Source organism: Cherax quadricarinatus, chromosome 51 (genome assembly GCF_038502225.1).
Source record: "Cherax quadricarinatus isolate ZL_2023a chromosome 51, ASM3850222v1, whole genome shotgun sequence".
NCBI classification, from domain to species: Eukaryota; Metazoa; Arthropoda; class Malacostraca; order Decapoda; family Parastacidae; genus Cherax; species Cherax quadricarinatus.
Window position 1 is genome coordinate 7656144 of NC_091342.1, and position 10156 is coordinate 7666299.

The following is a 10156-nucleotide window of genomic DNA, read 5'->3' on the forward strand; positions in this document are numbered from 1 at the left end:
ATAGTTTTTCTTAGCTATGGCTTCCTTAACCAGTTTTTTTTCACTCCTTCCTTACCCAGTGATCCATGCTTCTATTACCCTTAGGTTAAAGGGGTTGCAAGTTAGTCTTAAGTGTTCCAGCCATTTATTATATTCAGGGGGAAAATTTTAAACCCGTAGGAGTCACTGCTCGGGAAATGGGAGATTACCAGGTTTGATAAGCTCCAATTCCTTGGATCAAGAGCTCCATTTTTATCCACCTTATCTGTCCCTTGTGTTGTGATCGTGTGTTCTCTACTCATCCCTCCAAACATAGTTAATTTAGCTACCTGCTTCTCTCGTTTCCTTTATCAGTGATCTGCATGGTCACCAAACACAAGTTTTCTCACCTGCCCCTCTGGTTATAGATTTTAGGTTTAACCGCACTTAATACTATATATAATTTTGTATGATACTTTTTTTGTAGCAACATACCATTAACATAATGTTTCAGAGCTATTTTATTTATTGACGAATCTCTGGCACAGCACTGGGTCTGGCTAGTATACTCAATCATAGTATTCAGGAAAGATGAAGCAAGCAGTTTGCTAGTAAATTAGTGTCAACCTGCAGTGGTCACACTGTATCTGGTATCGATTTCGTCAGCATTCTCTTACCGGGCTCTGTGTCTAGTGCCCTACTGAGAGGTCCAGTTATCTATAGTCAGTTTTAAAAGCGAGAGAGGATTTCTTACATTATAACAATTGACCTATTGCCTAAACCCATGGCTCATATTGCTAGCAACTGGAACACTTGTGTCAGCATTGAACGTGAACTGCCTTCGAAACTACAGTGATATATGAATGCAACTTTGCTAGTGCACTAGATCTCTTTTTCCTGGAAGTGTATTGTAGGGTGCGACTTTTGTTGACGTTTCTTAACGTTGTTCTCTCCAAGGAATCAGGGCCAAGTGTACAGTAGGAATCTGTCAAGATACTCTAGGGTGATATCAACATTGGCAGGATTTTTGACTCATTATTGCATTTGAATACTCAGTGATGTGCATGCATAACGCTAATGTTTAGCAACGTTTATTGGCAGATCGTACCAGCAATATACTTTGGATAAGTGAAGGGTGTAGTTCAACAGATTGTTTGTAAAATACATAAATGGGCATAAAAGAGGGGGGGGGGAGCTGGAAGTCTTAGTATATAGCGTTCATGTGTATTATATCAGACTGCGCAATATCGTTTGAACGAATATTAAAAATAGTTTAGTTATTAATAACGGCTATTTTTTAATTTTTATTTTTTTTCTAAATAAAATTTAGTGGGTAGGCTTTAGAGAGAGACCCCCCCCCTATGGTGCTGCAAGGTTAAGGTTTGGAAGCGGCCCACTACGTGGCTGATCAATATCCCGCTAGCTTACCTCACCATTCATCCTGGTGCTCCACCGGCCTTACACACTTGTTTACTTCTCTAGTCTACTCAATATTTAGATGTTACAGCTCAGCATTATAAACTTATTTCATGGAAACCACCACATACTGCTGGAAACTGTGCTGAAATAAGTAAGAAAATTTTCCACTGTTATAGTTTGTGGCAGCATGTAATATCTATCACGTATTATATGTAGCCTCAGTGACGTAAACCTCTAACAAGATACCTTTTATAAATCTAATTTTTTTTTTTTACCAGATAGCCCATTATTGTAAGATTTCTTCAAACATGTCTAGCGCCCACACTTATTGCATTTCACAGATTAACAGTTTGTTCAGATTTTAAAGGGAAGTATAGGTTTAATCGGAGTAATTTATTTCGGCTACGGTATTGTGATCTTATTCTGAGAAACTTTCTTTGGTAAGGGTATGTATGTGTGCCATCAGTCTGGCTAGGCTGCCAGAGCCCTCCGTGTATGGAGGTAAAAGCGAGTGCGTGCCAAGCCCCTACTGGGTTTTATAATTGAACACTTGTACCAGTGTTAAATAAGCCAACCATTTAGTAGGTTCAGGGTATGGCGACTGCATGTTGATCACTGGATTATATATATACATCCAACTTGTCTGAGCCCGGCCATGGGCCAGGCTCGTCTGGTGCTTGCCTGGTCAACCAGGCTGTTGCTGCGATCAAGACATTTATATTAATTCGCCACGAGCGGCGGCTTTCGTCCTAAGAAGCCATTTGTCAGCATCGTCCTAACAGTTCCACCATGTGGCAACATCACTTGTAGCCGCCCACGAAACGAGAAAAAAAAACGTATAAATGTCATTCTCAAATGGATTCGTTTAGTTGATCTCGTCTTAAAATGTACATTTATAATTGTGTACATGGCTGTCTTCAAGAAGGCACTGGACAGGCACTTAGTACCTGACCAAACGGGCTATGGTTCGTACGGCAGTTTGCTTGCGGCCAGCAGTCTAGTTGATCGGACCCTGATGCACCACGAAGCCTGGTCTCAAATCGAGCCGCGGGGGCGTTGACCCCCTAAACCCTCTCCAGGTACATGTACAACACCCTAATCGTCAATTACTATCATTCTTTCCCGCACTGCAGTTAGCGTGTTTTCTTCCCGTCAGGTAGTGGTGGATCGTTGATGGCAGTAGGCAGGACACTAGATTCAAAGTAGGCTATATATCTACCTGGAATCTTGAGAGTTCAGTTTTTTTTTTTCCCTCTGTGCAGTTCGGATTGTTTTATTGTTACACTGAAAATTTTCAACTCTTTTGTGTTATGGTTAAATATATTTATAAAAACACTTGGTTTTTGCTACAGTAATTCAACTTTCAGTTCGTTCCACTCATCCATAAATATCAGCAAAACAACTTTGCAATATCCTTTCTAAATGTTAAGGTTTCCAACTGTAAACATTTTGACTGACATTTTCAGCACATTATTCATATTACTTTTGTTTTTTCCCCTTTCATTTGTACATTTCAGTAATAACTCCTCTCTACTCCTAATTGATATCATTGGATTTATGTGAAACGCTTAACCAGTGTGGACTGGGAAGCTCGAGCCTCTGTCTGCTAATCATGAAGCAGATGCGATACTTTCAGAGACAGGTGTTCTCATATGGAGTCATGAAGTCAACACTTTTGACATACTTATGCTACACTAAGAATATTAACAAAAAGTTTCACCTGCGCTGCAAGTGAAACTGTGGAGTAGTTTAAGGTAAGGTTAAACGACGGAGCATCTGACACCTAGGGTGATGGACTGATTGCATTAAACTACCTCTCCACTTTGTCTACTTTGTAATCCACCAGCGCTGATGTGTGTGTATTCAACTGATGAAGCCTGCGGTGCAGGTGAAATGTTTAGCCAATAAATATTATTAGTGTTGCACATATCTTGTAACTTTGTATACCATTTATAATATACCACTGCCATACATTTGTAAGGAAGGTTCATAATACAGGTGATGACATTTGTCATCCTCAAGCACATTTATGAAGCCGCGCAATTATTAGCTTTGCTAACTCTTGCTTTAAATTTCTGCAACCCACAATTTTTTCACATCCGGTTTCATTAGAATTTATTACCAGACAAGTATGCATTGTAGTTCTGATGGTAGTAGCAAACCCATTAGGGTCAGTGGCAGGTTGTGACAATCCCACGTGGGCATGTTGTGGTAGCAACAAGTTGACTTTAGTAGGTATGGTGCGAAACACGTGAAGACAGTGATAGCTGAGGCAACGAAACCCACGTGTGTCATTGGTAGGTGTTATCTGTTAGTTCTTTTGGGGCATATCTTCCCCACGGCCCAGGCTTCTTATGTTGGAATGGAAATATTACAAGATTAAGAACCACTAAGAAACAAAAGGCAAGTACGTGTATACGTAATGCAAGTAGAAGTTTGTCTGCCGTCCTATTTGTTCATGAGCCAAAGAAAAAAAAAGTTATGCCAGAGTGCAAAATAACTAACAGGTTTACGTTTGATATTCATTTGACAGGACGGTACCCTGGATGGTTACTGTCTACCAACCTGTTCTAGTTACAAAATCCACATGGGTTTGTTGTAGTGATAGCGAACCCTATTATTATTATTATTATCGTGGGGGAGCGCTAAACTAGCGAACCCTAATGGCCAGGAAAACTGACCCATAATTTTCGTTTGAAAACGTGCGAGCAGTTGTGATGAGAAAATGATGCCGCCGAAGCTTCCTTTCCTAGTCACTCCGCACCCCCAGCCCCCATTTGCCCTCCAGAACAACCCCAGTTCTCCCTCTTAGCGCCACCTTCACGCTCCGCACCACTAATCCTGTTCGAATCGCAGGAAATGTTGCCTCAGGTGGGTGGGTGATATTAAAGCTGCATTGCGTCTGACTCGTCACACACCTTTGTTCAGTATCTGTGTTAAGGTACTGCAGATTCATGTGAAAAGAGCTGTTAATTGACTCATGTCCTTCAGAAGTAGCGTGTCAGCTGACTAGATAACACTGGTTATTAGATGAGGGGGCAGTGCCTGTTGAAGATAAGGTTTTTAATAGGATTGTTATAGGTGGGGGTAGATTATAATAATAATCATGAGCGCTAAATACGCAAGGGTCATACAGCGCTGAGGGGGTAATGTGGGGAAAGTTTATTTCATCTGCACTTAAACCTCTCCTCATTTCTTACCCAGAGTAAGGTTTTTGTTTAACCTTTAAATTAAGTCCTAATATTCTGTAGCAGTTTAAATCACGTTCTTAGCAGTTTGAGAATGGGCAGCTTTTATTAATAGTAAGACTTAAGACGCCTTACACAAGTAAATTTTCAGTAATTTTTTTTTCACTTTCTAAGGTGTTGGCTGCTTACCATATATGACCCTTAATTTAAGGGTTTAACGTTTTGTTATGGTTATAATAATGCTTATCATATAATAATAATTACTGGGAGCGCTTGAGGTTCCTAAACCTGTGTTCCCTGGAACGCAGGAGGGAGAGATACATGATTATATACACCTGGAAAATCCTAGAGGGACTAGTACCGAACTTGCACACGAAAATCACTCACTACGAAAGCAAAAGACTTGGCAGACGATGCACCATCCCCCCAATGAAAAGCAGGGGTGTCACTAGCACGTTAAGAGACCATACAATAAGTGTCAGGGGCCCGAGACTGTTCAACTGCCTCCCAGCACACATAAGGGGGGTTACCAACAGACCCCTGGCAGTCTTCAAGCTGGCACTGGACAAGCACCTAAAGTCAGTTCCTGATCAGCCGGGCTGTGGCTCGTACGTTGGTTTGCGTGCAGCCAGCAGCAACAGCCTGGTTGATCAGGCTCTGATCCACCAGGAGGCCTGGTCACAGACCGGGCCGCGGGGGCGTTGATCCCCGGAACTCTCTCCAGGTAAACTCCAGGTATCATTTACAAGACTAGATACCGAAGTGCATGTGTACGGTCATTTCGTCAATGAATTTTATTTAAAAACTAATATTGTATTTACAAACCGATCTCTAGGAGCGTCTTATGGGTCAGCTAACGCATTCACCTGAGCTCGATAAGCCTTATAGTGTGTGCGCTTTTGTGAAGGGTAGAAAAGGGCATAACGTTAAGAGCGAAGCTATTTATAAAACAGCAACCGAGCAGTGCTCAAGTTCCTTATGAATCCCAAGCAGATCTACGTTCACATGCGTAGTGCTCCAAAAGTAGATCTACGTTGTTTTTACATATTTTCAAATATAACAAAAAAAGAAAAGTAGATCAGAGTTTTTTTTACAGGTTTTCAAATGTAAAAAAAAAATCTTTTTTGCATACTTTCAAATGTTGAAAAAACGTAGATCTACGTTTGGACAGTTTAAGGGTTAAAGCACATTTTAATATTTAAGTAAAAAATATGGCCTTAACTTCACGTGAGTAATGTATAATGAACAAACAAAAATTGCATGGTGTGAAATACTGTAATTGTAAACATGATTAAGAATCAGTCGTTATCATTCCCACATATATTTCCTAAAAAAAATACGGTAAAATTAAAAGAAAATGGGCGAGGGTTTGTTAAAATTATCGTAGTGAGGATATGTTGCGGAGTTTTGTGGGATTTCTAATCTTTTTAACTCGGAGCTTCCTGCGTGCACTCAGACTGGTCCTAAATATTATATATATTTATCCAACAACCATCTGGGAATAGTATTGGTTTTTTAATTATAGACGTGGACTCTTCAGATAATTCATTTGAAATGGAATCGTTAAATTAAAACATTTTAGCATTTACAGATTAGGGGAAGGAGTAACATACTTAAATATTAAGTACGTAGTTCTTAAGTTTCATAAATCATTTCTCACCTTTTCTGAATACTTTGGCGTTTTTAATTACATAGACAGGTACTGTTTATAAATAACCACTCTTGAGTATTTAGAAATATCAAAATAAAGCTTGTGTAGTTCATTCATTTTACTAGATACGATTTTCTTCGGATTTTTAACCCCGGAGGGTTAGGCATCGAAGGACTGTCTTATTTCCATTGGGGTTCTTAAATCTTGTCCCCCAGGATATAAACAAAGTTTTCCAGTGGGCAACGGTAAACAATATGATGTTCAATGAGGACAAATTCCAACTACTCCGTTATGGAAAACTGGAGGAGATAATAACTAGAACAGAGTATACTACAGACTCTGGCCATACAATAAAGTGGAAAAATAATGTAAGGGACCTGGGAGTAGTAATGTCTGAGGATCTCACTTTCAAGAATCACAACAGTGCCACGATCGCACGTGCAAAGAAAATGATAGGATGGATAATGAGAACGTTCAAAACGAGAGATGCCAAGCCAATGATGATTCTTTTCAAATCACTTGTTCTCTCTAGGCTGGAATACTGCTGTACATTAACATCTCCATTCAAAGCAGGTGAAATCGCAGATCTAGAGAGTGTACAGAGATCCTTTACTGCACGTATAAGTTCTGTCAAGCACCTTAACTACTGGGAACGCTTGGAAGCACTTGACTTGTACTCGTTGGAACGCAGGAGGGAGAGATATATCATAATCTACACTTAGAAAATCCTGGAAGGAATGGTCCCAAATCTGCACACAGAAATCACTCCCTACGAAAGTAAAAGACTGGGCAGGCGATGCAAAGTGCCCTTAATAAAAAGTAGGGGCGCCATTGGTACACTAAGGGAAAACACCATAAGTGTCCGGGGCCCAAGACTATTCAACAGCCTCCCATCAAGCATTAGGGGAATTGCCAATAAACCCCTGGCTGCCTTCAAGAGAGAGCTGGACAGATACCTAAAGTCAGTGCCGGATCAGCCGGGCTGTGGCTCGTACGTTGGACTGCGTGCGGCCAGCAGTAACAGCCTAGTTGATCAGGCCCTGATCCATCGGGAGGCCTGGTCATGGACCGGGCCGCGGGGGCGTTGATCCCCGGAATAACTTCCAGGTATACCAGTCGACTAACACCCAGGTACCTACTTGCGTGCTAAGTGAACGGTGATAACAGGTGTAAGGAAACACGCCCAATGTTTCCATCCTTACCAGGGATCGAACCACAGATGGTGTGTGTGTGTGATTAGTGAGAGCGGAACAAATTTTAGATTAAATGGGAAGATTTTTTTTTTATAATTTTCTTTATCTTTGTCTAAAATTTAAAAGTAATAAGCCGGTAGGGAAGGGGATTTTCAGGTGTTTGGAGCCTGTCAGTGGTCTGGTGCAATAAGTGGGTCAGGGCATATGTATGCACAGAAATGTATATCTGTGTATATACGGTTTTATTGACCGAAGTTTTCTCGGTAAGGTGAATTTCATCATTGACTCACGCGGTCGATATAAATTTTAATCTTAATACATTTAGTAAGTCTGCGTGTTTAGATTTTATTACCATCATTAGGTGATCATTAATACCGTTTTTAAGGTAGACAAATAATTTGTGCAGGGAACTAATATAATCGTATTCGTTTGTATCCCCATTATGTTTATTATAGTGCATGGTAAAGTATCTTAAATTTAAAAAATTTTATACTAGCAAATAACATTTGTTTAATAAGGGGCAACTCCGCTAAGGCTGTGAACATTTTTAGCAAAATTAGTGCTTAGTTACAGGGGAAAAATATTTACGGATGTGCAAAAGATCAGGGGTGAGGTTCACCGCGGTGGTCTTCCATTCATTAAATCATCTTATTTTGTTTATATAGTACAAATGAATTAAAATCTAACAATCATTATTAAACATTATACCTTACTAATTTTGTGAGAAGCTAAACGTAAGGAAATGGGGTGTAATATTTTCGCAAAATAAAATGCAATTAAAAAAATGTCTAAAGCGAAAAGTTGAGGTTTTTTCCAGATGTAAAAGTGGACCGGAGAGGCAGCCACCCAGACTACCATACAATACTAACCCAGACCCGCGATTAGCTGAATATTTGTCACCTTCGGTGTTACTTTCAGACGAATTGGCCACCATATCGTATCAGCTAATTCACCCCGTGCATCACACCAAGGGCAGGCGAGATAAGCTTCAAAATTGTAAAAGAAATAGTCGGTATGTAACTCGGAACTCGTCTAACACAGATCAACCCGGCAGACAGAGCAACACTGAGGGCTTGGGGGGCGCCCACAGTCGCCGCCGCCGCTGGTAAATCCTAACAAAGACGAACTGACAACTGCGCCGGTACCGACCAGTTGCCGCCTCTCCTCACCTTCGTTATTATCTTAAAAAAAAAAAAAGACAAAAGTGGGTTTCCTCCATTGTGTTCAATACAGTTGTTAAATTATCGAGTGATACAGAATACTGCAGTGATTTGATAGTTGTATGTGTTTTTTTTTTTATAAAAAAATGTCTCTTCCAAACTGATGGCAGCATCTGTAAACATGTGCACACATATGTTAAGGGACAACGCACTTGCCTATTCTAACTCACGTACAGTAAATCATCAGCAGTAGATAACTTTTATGTAACGATCATCTAAATGCTTCTACAAAATTAATCATACCACTGCAACTTTTGTACAAGGATATAAAGTAATTATATTTTTTTTACCAGTTATATAAGTTCTTTTTTACCAAGCATCTTTTATTTTACTTGGTGCGCTTCTAAAAAAAATCCACATTCTTCACAGATTTATAAGGTAAAGCATTTATGCCACTAAAGTTATTATTCTGGTATTTTTCCAGTGCTGACAAGCGCAGCACTAGAGGTAACCTTGGAAACTTGGCTCATGTAGGAACACTTGTGGCAACAACGCTTCTAGTATTGTAGCTTGAAAGTTGCGAACAGCCCTGTTATGTATTTAGAATTATTTGCAGTTTTTAAGAATAAATGACTGAATAATCTTGACCATCTCTGGCTAGTCTAATAAATCATTGCAAACTAGTATCGTCCAAATGTGGAAGATGGCCTGTGTGATACCTGTTTGCAAAACAGCAAAAGATGAATCATTGGCTGAAATCATTAATGAAAGGTGTAATTAGAAGCCATCCTAATCTGTTTGACGAGTTTAAACATGGCTTCAAGAAAATGGGTCGTTCTACCTAACAAATTAAGATTTTTTCACCAAGATATTTGATCACATGCATGTATGTTCGTCCTTTTATTAGTAGTATCAACAAATTTATTACGTCAACGTTGTCCACCAGGAGCTTCAAGCTAATACATACACCAGGGGCTTATCCAAAATCTGTAAGTGAAACTTTTTCCTTAAAATAATTACACAGCAGATACTAGATACACGACATTGTGACTGCAAAAGGTGTGTGTAGCCAACACCATCCATCACGTTGGATGGTTATTCGTACAACGGTTGCAATGTTCGCCAGCTTATGCTAGCAGGCATCACTTAGTGATGTTGACATCGTCATACTTTTACAAGGTTTCGCAGCATTCGCTTAAGCAACTTTGGCACACAAGTTCTTAAAACACATCTGTAGTTCCTTCAACACTGGTGCTACTGTAGCACAGAATGGTGCATTGTTTCATTACTAGATTATGACTTCATTACAAAATATATTAATTTTTTATGGGTATAAATAGGGACACGTTTTCCCACCGTTCTCGTATGCGTAAAGATTATTTGACCATTACAATATATATTCAGTTTGCATGGCTGTAAATGAGGACAACGTTTTCCCGCCGTTCGTGTATATATACTGTATTTAAATACATTTCGGGTGCGGGACCTTCCCCTCCCACTTCGAAATTAGGTACACCCGCGGTGTGCGGCTACCTCATTTAAGTTATATGGTGGGAACAACGACGTTTCCATACTATAGTCCACCCC

At 39.9% G+C, this 10156-nt stretch overlaps 1 protein-coding gene across 3 annotated transcripts in view; it reads right to left on the bottom strand.

The window, feature by feature from the left end:
• Positions 1–8493, bottom strand: part of LOC128694701 (immunoglobulin domain and leucine-rich repeat-containing protein 2) — a 17408-nt gene extending 8915 nt beyond the window's left edge. The window contains exons 1-2 of one of the 3 annotated variants that reach the window (XM_053784952.2): positions 8279–8493; positions 1387–1514 (exon numbers count right to left, since the gene is read on the bottom strand). The gene's annotated coding sequence lies outside the window, so the exon portion shown is untranslated. Of the gene's footprint in view, positions 1–1386; positions 1520–8278 lie in introns of all 3 variants that reach the window. The other 2 variants (XM_053784951.2, XM_053784950.2) reach the window with 2 other exon arrangements.
• Between the last annotated feature and the right edge of the window lie 1663 nt (positions 8494–10156).